General features: G+C 39.0%; 1 protein-coding gene across 5 annotated transcripts in view; it reads left to right on the top strand.

The window, feature by feature from the left end:
• Positions 1 to 21,169, top strand: part of FRMD5 (FERM domain containing 5) — a 334,032-nt gene that overhangs the window by 181,785 nt on the left and 131,078 nt on the right. The gene's annotated exons all lie outside the window — the stretch shown is intronic.

The following is a 21,169-nucleotide window of genomic DNA, read 5'->3' as shown; positions in this document are numbered from 1 at the left end:
AAAAGTTTGAAGATATCTTTTTTAAAAAGAATATAATAACTTGCCAGTGACTAATAGCATTGTAGGTAAATCCAAAGATTATTATGTTGATCCTGGCTTACACTTACACACTCTGAAAGTGTGCAACCTCTTTATTGAGATCAGTGAATAACATTAGTAGGCATATTCTATAATTCCCCCCCAATACTTCTCAACATCATATCTATTCAGTGGAGATGTTAGGGAAGTTGGTCACTGATTTTGAAAGAGGCATATCAAAATGTGGTATGTTTTTCTTTCATCTATGAATATAATGCTTAACATTATATAATTTGGTAGGGAAACTTTATCATTTAATGCCATTTTCTGTTACAGACTTGAAATGGCTAAATAACAAGTTCTAAAATGGTTTTCTCACTAAATGTTACACTAAAATTTGTATCTTTGCTAAGCCTAGAGGTGTCAAAAGAATGGAAGTATCTGCAGAGCTTTTGGAGAGTTTAGAGTCTCTGCGATACTCTAGTCCTCTGAGACTCTGCATGAGCATCAGACCGTAGCCTGCCTACCTGACTCCGCTAGGTGAGGCTCTTCTGCCTTCCTGGTCCTTCTACCCAGGGCCTTGGGTGCCTCTACCCCCACACTGGTTCTTCATGAGATGGGCTTTACTCCAGGACTGACCTCTTCTTCTGAAAGCTTCTTGCATGGACATCCCAACAAACAGCCCAGTCTCCATCATACACCAAGAACTGCTGCCATGCTAAAGTCTTGAGACGGACTTATCCTCTTAAATTCTTATTACCCAATTTCTACATCATACTGGCCATAGGAATCATTTCTATTTAAAAGGGAACTATCCACTGAGATTGATTAGGCTATGGTTAAGGACAGATTCAATCTCTGGAACTGTCTACCTCTGTTTTCCTAAAGGAACTTTGTTCCGTGAGTGCATCTGTTCTGCTGAGGGAACTTTCTGTCATAGATGCTTTGGCTCTAAATTGCCAGAAATACTCAGGAGGGCAGAAAGTCACCTTCAGGCCCCACTTTACAGCCAGCAGAAGACCAGAGTGGTTACAGAACACGATGATATGCCCAGAAACAATCAGTAACCAGAAGTTCTATAAATCCAAAGTGATGGCTAACTTTGCAAGAATCTCTCCTCTAAATCATACCCCACACATGACGTTCCTTTCAAGGGAATGGAATAGTTGAGGCAGAGAGAAGCAGATGGAGGTAATTCAAACACACAAATAACAGAAATCTTCCCATACATTTTATGGTGGGCAAAAGAGTGGTTGCTGTGGGCAGGAATTGAGTTCATATTTCATTATTCAATGTCAAATAATTCATTGAGCAACTGTTGTGTTTTAAAGCACTGTGTTTTAAGGTGAATAAGACAAGACTCTGTGATCTCTAGTACTGGAGACAAAACCTGAATGCTAATAACTACACTGCAGATAAGAAAGAGAGATACAGATACACATGTGTTAAAAAGAGGTAGAAAGAACATTTGACTAGGAGGGTGGGAGTCTTCTGATTATGGTGGGTGGATCACGGAAGAAAGGAAAGATTAGGGCCTCAAATCTCCAGCTAATAAGGCTTATTTGCTTTACCTTTCCCCCATTTTTTTCCACAGTTTAACTCCTTGAAAGTTTTTTTCCATATCAGACATTTTTGTTATTTTTATATAGCATTTTGAATATAAGTTTTTTAAAATGTTATTTTAGTTATATATATATATAAAACCTGAAAGTTTCCCTTTCAATCACATTCAAATATATGATTTGGTGCTCTTAATTACATTCGCAATGTTGTGCTACTATCACCACCAAAACTTTTCCATCATCCCAAATAGAAACACTGAACAATTTAAACCTTAACTCCCTATTCCTTACTTCCCACCCATTCCCCTGATAAACTATATTCTAGATTCTGACTCTAGGAGTTTGCTTATTCTAATTATTTATATCAGTGAAATCTTACATATTTCTCCTTTTGTGTCTGGCTTATTTCACTCAGCATGATGTCTTCAGGGTTCATCTGTGTTGTCACATGTATCAAAACTTATTTCCTTTTTTAAAAAAGATTATTGAAGTATATCACTCATACATAAACACACATAAATAATAAGTGTATACTAATAGTAGTAAGCTTACAAAACAAACATATGTAACATACAGGGCTCTCATAACTCATCACCAATACCTTGCATTGTTGTGAAACACTTTTAACTAACGATTAAAGAGCAGCCACTAAATATTACTACTAACCAAAGTATCTTACATTTGGTGTATTTCCCCCCAACCCACCCTATTATTATTTTTTAAAATATATTTTTATTACAGAAATTGTGAACTTACAAAACAATCATGCACATGTGCAGAATTCCCATGCAACTCCTCTTTATCAACACACCACACCATGGTGGAACATTTGTTACAGATTGAGACAATATCATCAAACGGTTACCACTAACCATGGTCCATAGTGTACATTTGGCAAACTTTTTCCATACTCCGCCATTATCAACACAGTACATCTCTGGCACAGATGCATGAATATTACAGTATTGCTGTTAAACACAGTCCATAGGTCACTCGAGTTGTAGTTTTCTCATTCTCCACATTCCCACCACCATGTAATAGTGATATAAATCTGCTCTAGCTCACACAGGACTTTCTTGGATCTGTACCATCAACCACAATTCTCATCCACCTCTGGGTTTATTATGTTATTCATTCCCTAAATTTTTCTCTAGCTTTTTTTCAGTTGACATTTATATCCCTAGACTAGTCTTTCCAGCCACATTCCCTTTTATAAACCAGCTGTTACTCACTATAATGTGTTACCATTAACTATACATTTCCACACTTTTACAGTAAAGTTAATTAAAACTTCTACATACATTAAACATCAATAGTCCATCTCAGTCCTCCTCTTTTGCCTTTAAGAATCTACCACCTACCACCAGGCCTTGAAGATGTTTTCCTACATTTTCATCTAGAAATTTTATGATTCTTGCTTTTATATTTAGGTTTTTGATCCATTTTGAGTCAATTTTTGTTTAAGGTGTGAGATAGGGGTCCTTTTTCTTTTGGCTGTGGACATCCAATTCTCAGCACCATTTGTTGAATGGACTATTCTGCCTGAGCTGGGTAAGTTTTACAGGCTTGTCAAAAATTGTCTGATCATAGATATGAGGGTCTGTTTCTGAGCCATCAGTTTGGTTCCACTGGTCTATTTGTCTGTCTGTATGCTAGTACCATCCTGTTTTTACCACTGTAGCTGGTAATATGAGTTAAAGTTTAGAAGTGAGAGTCCTCCAACTTTGCTTTTCCTTTTTAAGGTTTTTATGGCTAATTGGGGTCCCTTACCCTTCCATATAAATTTGATAATCATATTTTCCATTTATTTCCAAAATTTTTAATGGGATTGCATTGAGTCTGTGTATCATTTTTGGTAGAATGGACATTTTAATGATATTTAGTCTTCCGATCCATGAGCATAGAATATTCTTCCAATTATTTAGGTCTTTTTAATTTCTTTTAACAATGCACTGTAGTTTTCTGAATACAAGTGCTTTACATTGTTGGTTAAATTTATTCCTAACTATTTGATTCTTTTAGTCACTATTGTAAATGGAATTTTTTCTCCAGACTTCCTCCTCAGATTGCGCATTACTAGTGTCTTTTTTAAAAAGATTTATTTATTTACCTTATTTATTTTTAAAAATTTATCCCCCCTCCTCTAGATCGTTCTCTTGTCTGTCTGCTTATTGTTTGCTCACCTTTTCCAGGAGGCACCAGAAACTGAACCCAGGACCTCTCACATGGGAAGCAAGTATCCAAAAGCTTGAGCCCTATCTGCTCCCCATGGGCTGCAGCCTCTGCTGGCCTGTGACATCTGCTTATTTAGGCACCTGCTCTTCCTCCTGGTGGGGTTTGGCATCTAGCTCGTTGTAGGGGGGTGTGGTGTCTAGCTCTTTGTGGCGGGTACAGACATCTTACTCTTTGTGGTGGGTGCGGGCATCTGCTTGTCTTCTTTAGGAGGCACTGGGACCCAAATCTGGGACATCCCATGTGGTAGGCAGGTACCCAGTTGGTCGAACCACTTCTGCTTCCCACTGGTGTCTTTTTTTTCCTTCTCCTACCCCTACCCTTCACCCTTCCCTGCTCTGCTATTTTTGCTATCTTTTTCCATTCACTGTGTGATCTTCTGTATCTATTTCTCTTTTTGTCTTCTCTTCTTGGATTCTAGGATTCACTAGGATTCAATCCTGGGGACCTCTGATGTAGAGAGAGAATTCCTGTCAATTGCACCATCTCAGTTCCTGTTCTCTGCTGTACTTCACTTTGACTCTCCCTTTCATCTCTCTTTTGTTGCGTCATCATCTTGCTTCATGACTCACTTGCGCAGGCACTGGCTCATCATGTGGGCACTTGGGTCTCTGTGCGGGCACTGGCTTGCCACATGGGCACTCGTGGGCACTCAGCTCACCGTGTGGGCACTCAGCTCACCGATGGGCACTCATATGGGCACTTGGCTTGTTATGCGGGCACTCAGCTCGCCATATGGGCACTCAGCTCAACACACGGGCACTCAGCTCACTGCGCAAGTATGCTTTCTCTTCTTTTTCACCAGGAAGCCTCAGGGATAGAACCTGGGTCCTCCCATATGGTAGGTGGAGGCCCTATCACTTTAGCCACATCTGCTTCCCCCCACTGGTGTCTTTTAAAGTCTATTTCATCTGATATAAGTATAGCTACTCTGGTTTGTTTTTTTGGTTTTTGTTTTTTGGTTACTGCATGCATGGAATGTCTTTTTCCAGCCTTTTCACTTTCAATCTACTCGTATCCTTGGGTCTAAGATGAGACATATCTCTTGCAGACAGTATATAGGTGGCTCATATTTTTCTTACCCATTCCACCATTCTATGTCTTATGATTGGGAGTTTAATCTATTAACAGTCACTCTTATTACTGTAAAGGTGGTTATTTCACCCATTTGACCTTTGGGTTTTATCTGTCATATTTTATTTTCATCACTTTTTTGAGACTTTTAGTAACTTTTACTGATGTAATCTTCATATCTAGAGTCTCTTCAAAGACTCTCTCTCCTGTCTTATCTTTTCAGACTATATCATACCCTTTAATATTTCTTGCAAAGCCAGGCTCTTGGTTATAAACTTACTGTTTCTCTTTATCTGAATATTCTTAACTCACTCTTATTTTGAAAGACTATCTTGCCAGATATAAGATTCTTGACTGGAAGTTTTTCTCTTGCAGTATCTTAAATATATTATACCACTGTCTTCTGGCCTCTGTGGTTTCTGGTAAGAACTCAGCACTTAATCTTATTGAGTATCCCTTATAGTTATACATTGCTTTTTTCATCTTGCTGCTTTCAGTATTCTCTTTGTCTTTGGCATTTGATATTCTGATTAGTATGTGTCTCAAAGTTGGTCTATTTGGATTTATTCAGATGGGAGCACCTTGTGCTTCTTGGACACAGCTCTCTATGTCCTTCAAGAGCTGGGAAATTTTCTACCATTATTTCTTCAAATATTCCCTCTGCCCCTTTTCCCTTCTCTTTTACTTCTGGGACACCCATGACACATATGTTTGCATATCTTTTGCTATCTTTTAGTTTCCTGAGACCTTGTTCAATTTTTTCCATTCTTTTCTTCATCTGTTCTTTTATATGTTTGCTTTTGGAGGTCCTGTTTTCAAGCTTACTGATCCTTCTGCCTCCTCAAATCTGCTGTTATATGCCTCCAGTATATTTTTATTTCGTTTTTTGTGCCTTTCATTCCCATAATATCTGGTGTTTTTCTGTGTATGCTTTCAAATTCTTCTTCGTGCTCATCCAGCATCTTTATTTTTTTAGATTTATTTTATATATTTCTCCCCCGTCCCGTTCCCCCCATACCCCCTTTGTCTGCTCTCTGTGTCCATTCGCTCTGTGTTCCTCTGTATCTGCTTGTATTCTCATTAGGCAGCTCTGGGAACTGATCCTGGGACCTTCCAGAGTGGGAGAGAGGCGATTATTCTCTTGCACCACCTCAACTCCCTGTTCTGCTATGTCTTCTTACTTTCTCTCCTCTGTGTCTCTTGTTGCATCATCTTGCTGTGCCAGCTCTCCACGTTGGCTGGCACACCTGCACGGGGTCACTTCCCTGCACTAGGTAGTATTCCCACACAGGGCAGCACTCCTGCACGGGGCGGCATTCCTGCATGGGCTGGTACTCCACATGGGCCAGCTTGCCCTCACCAAGAGGCCCTGGGCATTGAACCCTGGACCTCCTATATGGTAGATGGGAGCCCAGTTGTTTGAGCCTATCCGTTTCCCCCAGTGTCTTCTTTATACCCTTAATCTCTTTAGCCATCCACTGCATTTATTAAGATTTGTTTGAACACCAATGATTAGTTCTCTCAACTCCTTATGTCATCTGGAGGCTTATCTTGTTCTTTTAACTGGGCCATAGCTTCCTGTTTCTTGGTATGGATTATAATCTTTTGTTGGTGTCTTGGTATCTTGCTTACTAGAGATTTATTCTGGGTGCAGTTTCTCTCCTTATTTTAGGGCTTTCTTGCCTTTTCTTCCTTGCTGGTTATGCAGTAGGAGCCAAGCACGTAGTTGGTACTGTAAGCTGTGGAGGCTCAAGCTGCCTGTTTTGCCCAGGGACTGATGAAGCTTCTCCCACCTTTTTCCTTTGCCACAGGTAAGGACAGAGCCACAGCCATGTGTAATCAAGTCATGCAGGCCTAGACTATAGTTACTCAGAGACACTGATGAAGTTTCACACCCCTTTCTCCCCTGCCTGGGGTGGAGATGGAGCTGCAGGAGTGGGCAGCAATTTATGCTTTGTGGGTCCAAAATGACCACAGTTGCCCCTGTAGACTTCTGATTATTCAGTCTGTGCCAGCCAAATGTACCTTCAGTAACCCAGGGAGGCTGCTACAGGTTCCCCCAACTTCCTCCCTGCTGGAGGTGGGGCTGGGGTTTAGGCTAGACCTGCAATCCAATCTGGATGGAAAGAAACTGGTCCCTACCATTCTCTATGATTTTAAGTCCACCCCACTTCCACTCATGCCAGGGACAGAGTTAAAATGGCAGCTACCAGCCTGTTTCTGACTTGGACAGGTTCAAACTTTAGCCGTTCTTAGGATTATACTTTAGCCTGCTGAATTTACTAATCAGTAGCTGAAGTTGGTGCCCAACCATCTATTCCTCTCCCATTTTTGGGAAACAGAGCTTCTAGTTCCAGCCATGGAATAATTCCCCAAGTGCTTGTGCCTCCAGCAGAGGATAAGCACTGGCCTCCATGGCATGGAATGCTCTATTCTCAAATCTTCTCTGCAAATGGGAAGTCATTCCTTCCCTTCTTTCAAGGACATTGCAGGATGCTCTTCTGGTCTCCTGGAGCCCCAGAAAGGTGCTTTAGATAGCTCTGGGTGATTACTAATTGCCCTGTAGCAGGAGCAGACTCTAGGAACTCCTTACTATGCCACCATCTTGCTGGTTGTCCCAGAACTTAATTTCTTTTTACAGCTGAATAATGTTGCACTGTACATGTATGTGTGTGTATATACACACACATTTTATTTATCCAGTCATCAGTTGATGGGCACTTGGACTGCTTTGATCCTTTGGCAATTGTAAATAATGCCGCTACGAACATTGGTGTGCAAATATATGTTCAAGTTCCTGCTTTCAATTCTTTTCAGTGTATACCTAGAAGTAGGGCTGCCAGGTCATATAATAATTCTATACTTAAACTTTCTGCTGTCTTACACAGCAGATGCACCTTTTTACATTACCACCAGCATTGAATGAGTGTTCCTACTTCTCCACATCCTCTCCAACACTTGTAATTTTCTGAGTTTTTTTTTTTAATAGTAGCCATTCTAGTGGGTGTGAAATGGTATCTCATTGTGGTTTGGGTTGACATTTCCCTAATGGTTAATGATATTGAGCATCTTTTCAGGTGCTTTTGGCCATTCCTATATCTTGTGTAGAGAAATATCTATTCAAGTATTTTGTCTATTTTTAATTGGGTTGTTTGTCTTTTTGTTGTTGAGTTGAAGCATTTCTTTATATATTCTAGGTATTAAATCCTTATTGGATATGTGGTTTCCAAATAGTTTCTCCCTTTGGGTAAGTTGTCATTTTACTTTCATGATAAAGTCTTTCGAGGCATGAAAGTTTTTAATTTCAGGAAGGTTACATTTACCTATTTTATTCTTTTGTTGCTTGTACTTGAAGTGAAAGGCTAAGAGACCATTGCCTAACACAAGGTCCTGATGCTTCCCTAAATTTTCTTCCAGGAGTTTTATATTTCTGACTCTTATATTTGGTCTATGATCCATTTTGAATTTATTTTTACATATGGTTTGATATAGAGGCCAACTTTCATTCACTTACTTATGGACATCTGGGTTTCTCAACACCCTTTGTTAAACAGACAATTTTTTCCCAATTGAGTGGTTTTTGCCCTGTTGGCAAAAATCAGTTGACCATAATTGTGAGGACTGATTTGTGAGGTCTCAATTTGATCCTAGTGGATCCTTGTGCCAAGAACATGCTATTTTGACAACTGTGGCTTTGTAACAATTTCTAAGATCAATAAGTATGAGTCCTCCCACTTCACTCTTTCTTTTTCAAGAATCCCTTGTCCTTCCATATAAATTTGATGATTGGCTTTTCTGTTTCTGCAAAGAAGGCTGTTGGAATTTTTATTGAGATTGCATAGAATCTGTAACTCACTTTGGGTAAATTTGCCAACAGTATTTAATCTTCCAACCCATGTATGTGGAATGTCCTTCCATTTATTTAGGTTTTTAATTTCTTTTAGCAATGGTTTGGAGTTTTCTGTGTACAAATCCTTTATATCCTTTGTTTGATATATCCCTAGATATATATTTTTTTAAAGATTTATTTATTTATTTCTCTCCCCTCCCCCCTCACCACAGTTGTCTGTTCTCTGTGTCTATTTGCTGCGTGTTCTTCTTTTTGTCCACTTCTGTTGTTGTCAGCGGCTCAGGAATCTGTGTTTCTTTTTTGTTATGTCATCTTGCTGTGTCAGCTCTCCGTGTGTGCGGCACCATTCCCACGCAGGCTGCACTTTCTTTTGCGCTGGCCGGCTCTCCTTACAGGGCACACTCCTTGCACATGGGGCTCCCGTACACAGGGGACACCCCTGCGTGGCAGGGCACTCCTTGCGCACATCAGCACTGCACATGGACCAGCTCCACATGGGTCAAGGAGGTGCCCGGGGTTTGAACTGGGGACCTTCCATGTGGTAGACGGATGCCCTATCCACTGGGCCAAGTCTGCTTCCTGATATTTTATTCTTTTCATTGCTAATGTAAATGCAATTTTTTTTCTTGATTTCTTCTTCTCATTATTCATTGCTAGTATATAGAAACATTACTAATTTTGGGGGTGTTATTTTGTAATCTGCTACTTTGCTGAATTCATTTATTAGCTCTAGGAGCTTTGTTGTGGGTTTTTATGCATATAGGATCATGTCATCTGCAAATAGGTAAAGTTTTACTTCTTCCCTTCTAGTTTGGATGCCTGGCAAGAGCTTCCAATACAATGCTGAATAAAAGTGGAGACTGTGGCCATCCTTGCCTTGTTCCTGATCCTAGAGGGAAAGCTCTCAGTCTTTCACCATTAAGTAGGATGATAAAGGGCATATGTACCCTTTATCAAGATAAGGACCTTTTCTTTTATTCCTGGTTTTCTAAGTATTTTCATTAAGAAGCAGTGCTGTATTTTGTCAATAGCCTTTTTTGCATCAATTGAAATGACCACGTGTTTGTTTTTCTGTCATTCTATTAACGTAGTGTATTATATTAATTGATCTTCTTGTGTTGAACCATCCTTGCCAAACTGGGATAAATCCCACTTGATCATGTTGTATATTTTAATGCACTGCTGGATTTGATTTGCTAGTAATTTGCTGAGGATTTTTGCATCTATGTTCATAAGACATATTGGTCTATATTTTTCTTTTATTGTAGTATCTTTATCTGGCTTAGGTATGAGGGTGATGTTTACTTCCTAGCTCCTCTTCAGTGTTTTGAAAGAGTTTGGGCAGAATTAGTGGTAATTCTTGGAATGTTTTGTAAAATTCCCTTGTGAAGCCATCTGATCCTGGGCTTTTGATTGCTGATTTAATGTATTTACTAGTTTTTGGTTTGTTGAAATTTGTTTCTTCTTGAGTCAGTGTAGGTAGACTGTGAGTTTCTAGGAATTTGTCCATTTCATCTACGTTATGTAATTTGGCATACAGATGTTCATAGTATCCTCTTGTAGTCCTTTTTATTTCAGTGGAACTGGTCATGTCCCCCATTTCATTTCTGATTTTTTTTTCTTCATTGGTCTAGCTAAATATTTGTTCATTTTGTTGATCTTTCCAAAAAACCAACTTTTGATTTTGTTGATTCACTCTATGGTTTTTTTATCCTCTATTTCTTTTATCTCTGCTGTAATCTTTATTTCCTTCCTTCTGCTTGCTTTGGGTTTACTGTGCTCTTCTTTTTTTAGTTCTTCCGATTTTGAGGCCAGGGCTCTGATTTGAAATCTTTCTTTTTTAGGTAAGCCTCTAGAGCTATAAATTTCCCTTACAGCACTGCCTTTGCTACATCCCATAAGTTTTCATATATATTATTTTCATTCACCTCAAGATATTTCCTAATATCACTTCTGATTTCCTCCTCAATCCATTGGTTAAGAACACATAGTTTGGGAAGCAGTTTTGGCTCAACTGATAGAGCATCCACCTACCATACGGGAGGTCCAGGGTTCAATCCCATGTGGTGAGCTGGCCCACGTGCAGTGCTGATGCACGCAAGGAGTGCCATGCCACACAGGGCTGTCCATCACATAGGGGAGCCTCACATGCAAGGAGTACACCCTACAAGGAGAGCTGCCCATGTGAAAAAAAAAAACACAGCCTGCCCAGGAGTGGTGCTGCACACAAGGATATCTGACACACCAAGATGACACAACAAAAAGAGATACAGATTCCTGGTGCCACTGACAAGAATGCAAGTAGACACAGAAGAACACACAGCGAATGGGCACTGAGAGCAGACAATGGGGTGGGGGCGGGAAGAGGAGAGAAAAAATTGTTTAAAAAAAACCACATTGTTTAATTTCTACATATTTGTGAATTTTCCATTTCTTCCTCTTTTATTGATTTCTAACTTCATTTCATTGTGGTCAGAGAACATTGTATGATGATTTTAATATTTTTTAATTTATTGAGCCTTGTTTCTTGACCTAAGGTATGGTCTATCTAGAGAATGATCCACTTGCACTTGAGAAGAATGTATATTCTTGTGTTGGGTGAAGTGTTCAATATATGTCTGTTAGGTCTAGTTGGTTTAGAGTACCTTTCAAGTCTTCTATTTCCTTACTGATCTGCAGTCTAGATGTTCTATCCATAATTGAAAGTGATGTTGTAAAGTCTCCTACTATTAATTCAGAGCTATTTTTCCCTTCCAATCTGTCAGTATTTGTTTCATGTATTTGGGGACTCTGCTGTTAGGTGCGTATATACTTATAATTATTATGCCTTCTTGTTGAATTGACCTCTTTATCAGTTTATAGTGACCATCTCTTTTCCTCATAACAGTTTTTGACTTAAGGTCTGCTTCGTCTGATATCAGTATAGATACCCCAAGCTCTCTTTTGGTTACTATTCGCATGGTGTATTTTTTCCATCCTTTCGTTTTCATCCTGCTTATGTCTTTGAATTCAAGGTGAGTCTCTTGCAGAGAGCATGTAGTTGGGCCCTGCTTTTTTATCCATTTTGCCAATCTCTGCCTTTTGACTAGAGGGTTTAATCCATTTACATTTGAAGTCACTACTCAGGAAGCAAATGTAGTTCAAGCAATTGGGCTCCTGTCTACCATATGAGAAGTCCAGGGTTCGTTTCCTGGGGCCTTCTGGTGAAGGCAAGCTGGCCCGAGAAGAAAGCTGGCCCACACAGAGTGCTGGCCCATGCGGCAAGCTGGCCTGCGCAGAAGTGCTGACCTGCGCAGGAGTGCTGGCCTGCACAGGAGTGCTGGCCTGTGCAGCAAGCTGGCCCAAGCGGAGAGCCGGTGCAGCAAGATGATGTAACAAAAAGAGACACAGAGGAGAGACAATAAGAAATGCAGCAGACCAGGGCGATGGAGTGGCACAAGAGATTGAGCACCTCTTTCCCACTCCAGAAGGTCCCAGGATCAGTTCCCAACGCTGCCTAAAGAGAAGACAAGCAGACAGAAGAACACACAGTGAATGGACACAGAGAGAAGACAAGGGGGAGGGGGACAAATAAATCTTTAAAAAATAAAGTCACTTATGATAATTCAGGACTTTATTCTGCCATTTGCTGTTTTGTCTTTGTAAGTGTTATAGCCCTTTTGTCCCCCAATCCTGTTAATGCCTAATTCCTTGTTGATTTTTTTTTTTTTTTTTTTTTTTGGCATTGTACCATATTGAATCCCTTCTCATTTCTACCTGGATATGTCTTTCATATGTTTTCCTTGTAATTACCATGGGGTTAAAATTTAGCATCCTCAATGTGTAACAATCATATTTGATTTGATTTTATACCAACTTAACTTCAATAACATACACATAAACTGTTCCTATACCTCTCCTGTCCCCCCACCCTTTTTCTACTTGTTAGAAATTGTATCTTTATATATTGTGTGTCCAATACCACAGATTTATCATGTTTTTTTCTGTATTTGCATTTTAGCACTTGTAGGTAGTATGAAGTGGAGTTACATACCAAAAAATGCAATATAGTACAGTAGTACTAGCATTGTAATTACCCAAATGGTTACCTGTATCAGAAGTCTTTATTTATTTATGCCTCTTTGAATCCCTGTCTAGTTTCCTTTCCTTTCAGTCTGAAGAGCTCCCTTTAGTTGCTAATAGGGCAGGTCTAGTGGTGACGAATTCGCTCTGGTTTTGTTTATTTAGGAATATCTTAGTCGATCACTCATTTTTGCTAGAAAGTCTTGCCAGATATAAAAATCTTGGTTGGCAGTTGTTGTGTTGTTGTTGTTGTTGTTATTGTTGTTCGTTTGTTTTTTTGCACTTTTAAGTATTTTTTCAACTGCCTTTTTTTCTTCATGGTTTCTAATGAGAAATTGGCACTTAATCTAATGGAGACTCCCTTGTGTATAACTCATTGCTTTTCTCTTGTAGCTTTTAGAACTCTTTTCTTGTCCTTTGCACTTGACAGGTGGTCAGTATGAGATGGGGCATAATTTCCTTCAGTTTATCCTGTTTACTGTTCTCTGGCCATCTTCAATGTAAGTATTCTTGTCTTTTGAGAAGTTTGAGAAGTTTTCTTTCATTATTTATTTGATTATTCCATCTGCTCCTTCTTCTAATTCTTCTCCTTCAGGGACTCCCATAATGTATATATTGGTACATTATATGCTTGTATGATATCTATGAAGTCTGCTGGGATATTTTCAATCTTTAAAATTCCTTTTTCTTTCTGTTCCTTAGCCTGATTCATTTCAATTGTCTTGTCCTTGAGTTCTCTGATTCTACCACCAACTCCAATCTGCTGTTGAAACCCTTTGTTTCAGTTATTTTGGTCTTCAACTCCAGTAGCTCTGTTGGGTTCCTTTTTAAAATTTCTATCTCTTTATTGAAAGTATCCTATTGCTTATTCATTGTTTTCCTGATATCCTATAGTTCTTTCTCTCTATTTTCCTTTACCTCCTTGAGCATTAGAAGACTATTTTTAAAGTCTTTGTTTGGTATGTCCAGGGTCTGGTCTTCTTCATTGATATTTTCTGGATTTTTATCCTTATTGTTTGGCTGGGCCATCATTTCCTGATTCTTTGTCTTGTGATCTTTTGCTTAGTGTACATTTTAACATTTTAAAATGTTAACTCTAGGATTTATTTTCTGAGGTATCTGTTTCTGAATTTATATCCAGTTGGTGATATGATAGAGATTTTCTTGAGTGTCCAGAGCTAACAAGACGAAGCAAACCTAAGCAAAAAAAAACATCTTCCCCCATCTCTGCAAATTGACTCTCCGTAGAGATCATCCCTCTTATCAGGAAAGTCAGCCCAAGGCGAATGCTAAGTACAGAATCTTCCCTGTCTTTTCTGGGCTTATGTCTTTTCCTGGGCTTGTGCTTGCTAATGGCTTAGGAGTTCCCCTGTTTACAGGAGTCTGAATGCCATCTCTACTCTCCAGAAAATAGACCTTCTCCCTCTCTCAGGTGCTGGGCTTAAAGCAGGTAAGCCTTGGCCCAGGCCACCTACCTCAGTTGTTTCTTACACTGCTTTCCTTGTCTCAGGCTTCTTTTGCCTAGAGGGCAAATCCTGGGAGAGAGACACTCCAGAAAGCAATTTCTCAAGTCAGTCTTTTCTAGCCACACCAAAGCCAGGGACCCACAAAGGGAGTGCTGACTGACTCCAGACTGCCCTGGGGAGGGAAGTCAAGGAGCGACCAGGAAGGGCACCAAGAACTTCTTTCATGGCTCCCCAAAGCTGTACATTTTTGACTCAGCATCTGACTAGCAAGTGCAACTGTCCTCCACAGGTCTAAGTAACCATACCATCTTTAAGTCTTCTCTTTGTCCAGGGTGGGTTGAAACAATGTTCACCCTCAGAGCCAGGCCCCCATCATTCCTAAGTGGCTTATGAAAAAAGCAGTGATCCATCATTGGAACTACTCCCTGCCTCAGTCTTGAGGAACTGGATTTTATGCCCCTTTCTGGCAGCAGCAAGTTATGCCAGGGCCTACACCCCACTGCTGCCTGCCTCAGAGTGGGGATTGAGCACCAGTAACCACTGTGGAGAGAATAATTTACCAGCTACTTCATCTTGCTCTTCCCTGGATGCTGTACAGCATTCTACTGGAATCCAAAAATTCAAAATAATTTATTCAGACAGTTCCTGCCTGTTTAATAGTTATTCTGGTGGAGGGATGAATGCTAGAGCTTCCTACGCCACCTTATCCCCACTTCCTTGAAAGTTTTAAGTAGAGAACTGAAGATGAACAGAGCTGTTCTCAGAGAGATTACTTAGACAGTAATGAGGTTGTGGTCATGGGAATTGAGAGCAAAAGAGATATTTAGAATCCAGGTCCAGGCAACTGACTGACTTTTGTGGAGACTTGCAAGAGGGATGAGTCAAGGTGACTTGGAGAATGCTGATGTCATTCAAGAATAGAGTCCCCAACACAGAAGCAAGAGGAGGTTTGAGATAAACAGATGATGCATGGTTTTGAACCATTGACATGCTAGTGAAGCTACCTGACAGATTGTTTGAAAAGGGGACTGAAGCTCTGGGGACAGATCTGGTTGTTGGAGCTATGGATGTGAGAGCATTCTGCATGGAAATGAGAGCTGACAACATGAAAATGGATGAGATCACTGAGGAAAGTTTTAGAAGTAGAGTCAAGGGCAGGACCTTCAGGAATGCTTGTATTTAGGACAAGAAAAAGAGTCAGACAGTAAAACCAAAGGAGGTGGTCAAAGCAATAATCTGCACACTGTCACAGAAAATAAAGTTGAAAAGAGGCTTAAGCGGGAGCGGGAGATCACAGTGTCAAAAGCTACTCAGAGGTCAAAGAGAATGGGACTTGAGAAGATGCCAATGTGGACCTCAGGGAGCTGTTTCACTAGATGTCTGATGGGATCAGAAATCGGTTTTCAAATGCAAGGGTTAAAGTGCGTACAACTGGGTTGTTCAATTCGTATTTGTGGATGTCCATTTTTAAAAAGTCTTTACTGCTTGACTCTTCTTTTTCCTTCCTGAATTCAACAAACTGTCCACTTTCACTGCTGTGTAAAGTTTCTAAAGTCCCTTCATGTTAAGATTCAATCGTTACTGGCAAATATTGACAAAACTAATGAATAAACCCCTCTAGGAATCCCCTCCTAAAAGGGTTACTGCTTATCCAGATTTTGTTCGGCAGGCAAAGATACACTGAAGGCAAGTGAAATGTCATGGTTTGTTTTCTTGGACTGTGAAGTTAGATCTGATTTTAAATCCTAGACCCCTGCCACTTACTAGCTGTGTGATTTCTATGAGTGTCAACTGCAAAAAAAAGGATACAATAGTTCCCATCTCATAAAGTTTTTATGAGGACTAAATGGGACAGTGTACATGGTGCCTAGTCCATAGTAAGGGTTCAGTAAGTTGTATCTCTTTTTGCTATCTCACTTTGTCAGGGACTTACTTATTTCAGTGAGTATTTACTATTGATAGACATGATAAAAACAACAACACAGAAATAGTTTCTGGTCTCACGAGAGTTTACAATCTCACTAGGAAGCTAAGACTGACATAGATAATAGAAGAATAACACCTGACAAGTGCTGGTTGGTGTGGTAAACCATATAAGTGAAAGAGAAACAGATCACTAGAGACTCGAAACAGAAGTGGGATTAAGATTGTTTTGGATAGGACATGGATAGGGAGGGAAAGACAAGGAAAGGGCTCCAGAGAATGGATGAGAGTATAAATGCAGAAATGCCTATGCAGGTGTTGGGGTCACTTATGAAATCAGCTGACTGAAAGTAAAGGGTAAGTAATGGGGATTCTTGCAAGGTTTGTTTTCTGAAGTTAGCCATCACTCTGGCTTTGTAGAACTTCTGGTTACTGATAGTTTCTGGGCATATCACCACTCGGGCCTTCTGCTGCCTCTAAAGTGGGGCCAAAAGACAACTTGCTGCCCTCTTGAGTATTCCTGGCAATTCAGAGCCAAATCATCCATTGCAGGAAGTTCCCTCAGCAGAACAGATGCAGTCATTGAACAAAGTTCCTTCAGGAAAACAGAGGCAGACAGTTCCAAAGATTGAATCTTGTCCTTAACCATAGCCTGATCAATCTCAGTGGTTAGTTCCTTTATAAATAGAAATGATTTGTTTGGGGCCAGCATAATGTAGAAATTAGACAATATTTGGGCCAGCATAATGCAGAAATTAGACAATAAAAATTTCAACATCACTTTGAAGTTCAGTGTAAGCTATTAGGAAGGAAAACCTCTGTGTCCTGTCTATAAACTCAAAAAGATGAAACGTAAGTCCACAATATTTATTCCTGGATGTTTTTATTTGAATTTCTGTCTCCTTTCCTGATGAACTGAGCTGGACAACTTAGAAGGCAACTAAAGGTAACAGTTATCTTTTCCCCTAAAAAAAGTCTTTCCCATTTTTAAATTTTCTTTTCTACTCCTATGAAGTTTTCCTCACCCAAATTTAATGATAACTGTGCTCTAAGCAATTTTTATGCCACTTCTGAATCATTTTCAATCAGATGTCCTTGATGTTCTACTGTGGCCCAACCCCTTAGAAAGCTGGAAAAAGAGGAGATTGTGAGCTGAGACAATAAATTATTCATGCATTTATTCTTTACTCATTCACTTTCTAAAATTTATTCAACAAATGTTTATTATTTACTACTTGGTAGGCACTGGTCCCTATCCACAGGAAGTTTATTCTTTTTTTTTTTTATCTTTTCAAGCCTTTATTCCTTTAATTATGTATTGGCTGAAATGAAGGTTTATTTTATCAAGATATATTTTGTATGCAGTACAAGACATTGATATATAGTTTCTATAAGATTTAACAGATGAATACAGATGTGCAGCCACTACCAGAAACAAGATACTGAACAGTTTTATTATCCCCAGAATTCCCTTGTCTCCTAAGCAGTCATTTTTTTCCCTCAAAATGGCTGCTCCATTTTTTAAATCATTTTTTAATTAGTCTTTTTTTTAAAGATACATAATGAAAAATGTTACATTTTAAAAATATAAGAAATTGCCACATACTCCCCCACCCCACCCTCACTCCTACCATATCAACAACCTCTTTCATCATTGTGGCACATTCATTGCATTTGGTGAATACATTTTGGAGCACTGCTGCACTACATGGATTATAATTTACATTGTAGTTTACACTCTCCCCCAGTACATTCAGTGAGTTATGGCAGGATATATAATGTCGAGCATCTGCCCCTGCAATATCATTTAGGACAACTCCAAGTCCTGAAAATGCCCCCACATCTCATCTCTTCTTCCCTCTCCCTGCCCTTAGCAACTACCATGACCACTTTCTCCAGATCAATGGTACAGTTTCTTCCATTACTAGTCACAATAGTTCTATAGTAGAATACCAGTAAGTTCACTCTAATCCATATTTTATTCCTCCATCCTGTGGGCCCTGGTTTGGTGGTGTCCACTCCATCTCTGTATCAAGAGGGGGCAGGAAGCTTATTCTTAATGTAGGAACTCTATTAAGTAGTCTAGACCAGTATTATATAATCATATTTAGGTCAGAGACTTTGAGAATCTGATGAAAACTATACATAAACAAAATTTTGCATACAAAAATCATTAGTGCACCTAGGTTAAAAATACATAGTCTTGTAGGTGCTAGCAAAATACAAATGTGTTAGAATGTTAATCTCCATTTTGATCAGCAGGCGGAGAATTTGAAGGCTTAAAAGTAGTGTTCTCTTTCTCTGCATCCACACCAACATTTGTTATTCTCTGTTTTTAAAATAATAACTAAGCTAATGGGTGTGAAGTGGTATCTCACAGTGATTTTGATTTGCATTTCTCTAATGTTTATAATATTGAGCATCTTTTCATGTACTTACTGGCCATTCGTTCATCTTCTTTGGAGAAATGTCTATGCAAGTCCTTTGCCCATTTTTTAATTGTCTTTTTGTTGTTGAGTTATAGAAGTTCTTTATATATCCTGGATATTAAACCCTTATTAGATAAATAGTCTCCACTAATTTATTTTATTATTATTTTAAAGAAGTTTTAGATTGCATAAATGTTACATTATAAATATAGGGGATTCCCTATCCCCATCCCCTCCCCTCCCCTTTTCCCCTATTAATAACATCTTTCGTTAGTGTGGTACATTTGTTACAACTGATGAACACATTGAAGTATTGCTACTAACCATGGTCTATAGTTTACATTATGGTTTATTCTTTGTACCACACAATTTTACAGGTTTTGGCAAAATGTATAATGGTCTGTATCCTTCATCGCAATGTCATGCAGAACAATTCCAATGTCCCCAAAATGTTCCATGTTACACTTATTCTTCCCTCTCCTTCCCCTCAGAACCTCTGGGAGCCACTGCCTTTGCATCAGTGCTACAAGAGCTTCCATTGCTAGAATAAATAAGTCTTCTTCAGTCCATAGTTCCAATTATTTTTTGTCTTTATTTTCACTTTCTTGGTAATGCCCTTAGATGCACATAAGTTTAAGTTTGATATCATAGTATGATTTATCTATTTTTTCTTTTGTTGCTCATGCTTTTGGTGTAAAAGCTGAGATTCCCTATTGTTGGAAAAACAATTGGGCAGTTCCTCAGAAAGTTAAATATAAAATCACCATATGACCCAGAAATTCTACTTCTAGGTATACCCTGAAGAACTGAAAGCAGGGACTCAAACAGATATTTGTGTGTTTATAGCAGCATTATTCACAATAACCAAAGATGGAAACAATCCTAGTGTCATCAACAAATGAATGGATAAACAAAATGTGGCATAAATATACATTGGAATAATCTTCAGCTATAAAAAGGAATGAAGTTCTGTTACATGCTACAACATGGAGGAATCTTGAGTGAAATAAGGCAAATGTGAAAGGACAAATGTTGTATGATTTAACATATGAAATATCTAGAATATGCAAATTTACAGACATTCAAAGTAGATTAGAGGTTCCTGTGGGCCTGGGGATACAGGGGAAATGGGTAACACAAGATTGTGAATGAAATTAATATCACCAAATTGCTTGCTTGAAAGTGGTTAAAATTAGTAATTTTAGGTTGTAGATATGTTACCACAATAAAAAAAAAAATAGTGTTCTCAAAATGGATGTTTGTCAGTGTGTATATTAACTCCAAATGAAATTCCAGACCCTTACTTTATCTTAAAAAATAAAAGCATAATTCTCACTTATACATAAACATTCACACATACATATATACAAGGTTATATAAAAACTATAAAATTTTCTCTAAAACTTTGATTTGACATTCATTTGAAGCACCTTGGCTGACTGGTATCGCTGTGTTACTAAATTTCTGGTGAGGACACCTTCTTCCTTGGGAGAAGGTTAGTGTAAAGTTTAAATATGAGAGACATTGACCCATACTGCTAATATAGGCTAAAGATCAATTGTTTTACGGAAAACTTATACTCAAACTATGCTTCTTAAATAGGAGGTGAGCAATTCTTGAGGTCAACACCTCAGAATTCATTCATTCAATATGACAAAATATTTGTTGAATGTCTACTGTATGCCAAGCAATGTTTCAACCATTTGGGATTCATCAATGAACAAAACAGATAAAATTCCCTGCCCTCATGGAGCTTAAATTCTAGCAGAGAGGTTGGAGGATAAGCAATAAATAATAAACATAATATGTAAATTATGTATAATTGAAGGTGATAAGTGCTTTGGAAAAAGGAAAATTAGAGCAGAATGAGGAGAATCAGGAGTGCCAGGACAGATGTAAATGATAGTAGTGTAAATGATAATTTATTAGTCAGAGTGGGCCTCATTGAGAGGGCATGACTGAACACTTGAGGGAAGTGAAGAAATAGTCTGGCAGAGGAATCAGAGCAAAAGACTGAAATGGGAATATGCCTTTAGTGTTTGACAAACAATAAGGAAACCATTTTGGCTGGAGTAGAGAACATTGATGGAGAAAGTAATAAGACAAAAGGTCAGAAAAGTACAGGGGCCAAGTCATTTAGGGCCATTTTAAGCCATTGAAAGAACTTTGGCTTTAACTCTGATTTAAAAAAAAATAAAATAAATGGGGCAGCAGGGAGCCATATCAGGATTTTGACGAGAGGAGTGACTTAAAGGAGCTTTATGTTTGTAAAGGAGTATTCTGGCTGCTGCGTTGATGATAAATGGATGAGGAGGAAAGGGTAGAGGCGGGAGACCAGTTGGGAGTAATGCAGGCCCAAGAGGAAGATGGCAGCTTGGATCAGGGTGATTTGTAGCAGTGGTGTTGGGAAGTGATCAGATTCTGAATATATTTTGAAGGTAGAACTGACAGGATTTCCACACAAATTAGATGTAGAGTATGAGAGAAAGAGGGAAGAGGCAAGGATGATTCCAAAGTTTTTGGCCTGAGAAATTGGAAGGACGGAATTACCAT

The sequence above is a fragment of the Dasypus novemcinctus genome, chromosome 3, assembly GCF_030445035.2.
Source record: "Dasypus novemcinctus isolate mDasNov1 chromosome 3, mDasNov1.1.hap2, whole genome shotgun sequence".
In the NCBI taxonomy this organism is placed as follows: domain Eukaryota; kingdom Metazoa; phylum Chordata; class Mammalia; order Cingulata; family Dasypodidae; genus Dasypus; species Dasypus novemcinctus.
This window is presented reverse-complemented; position numbering and strand designations above follow the sequence as displayed.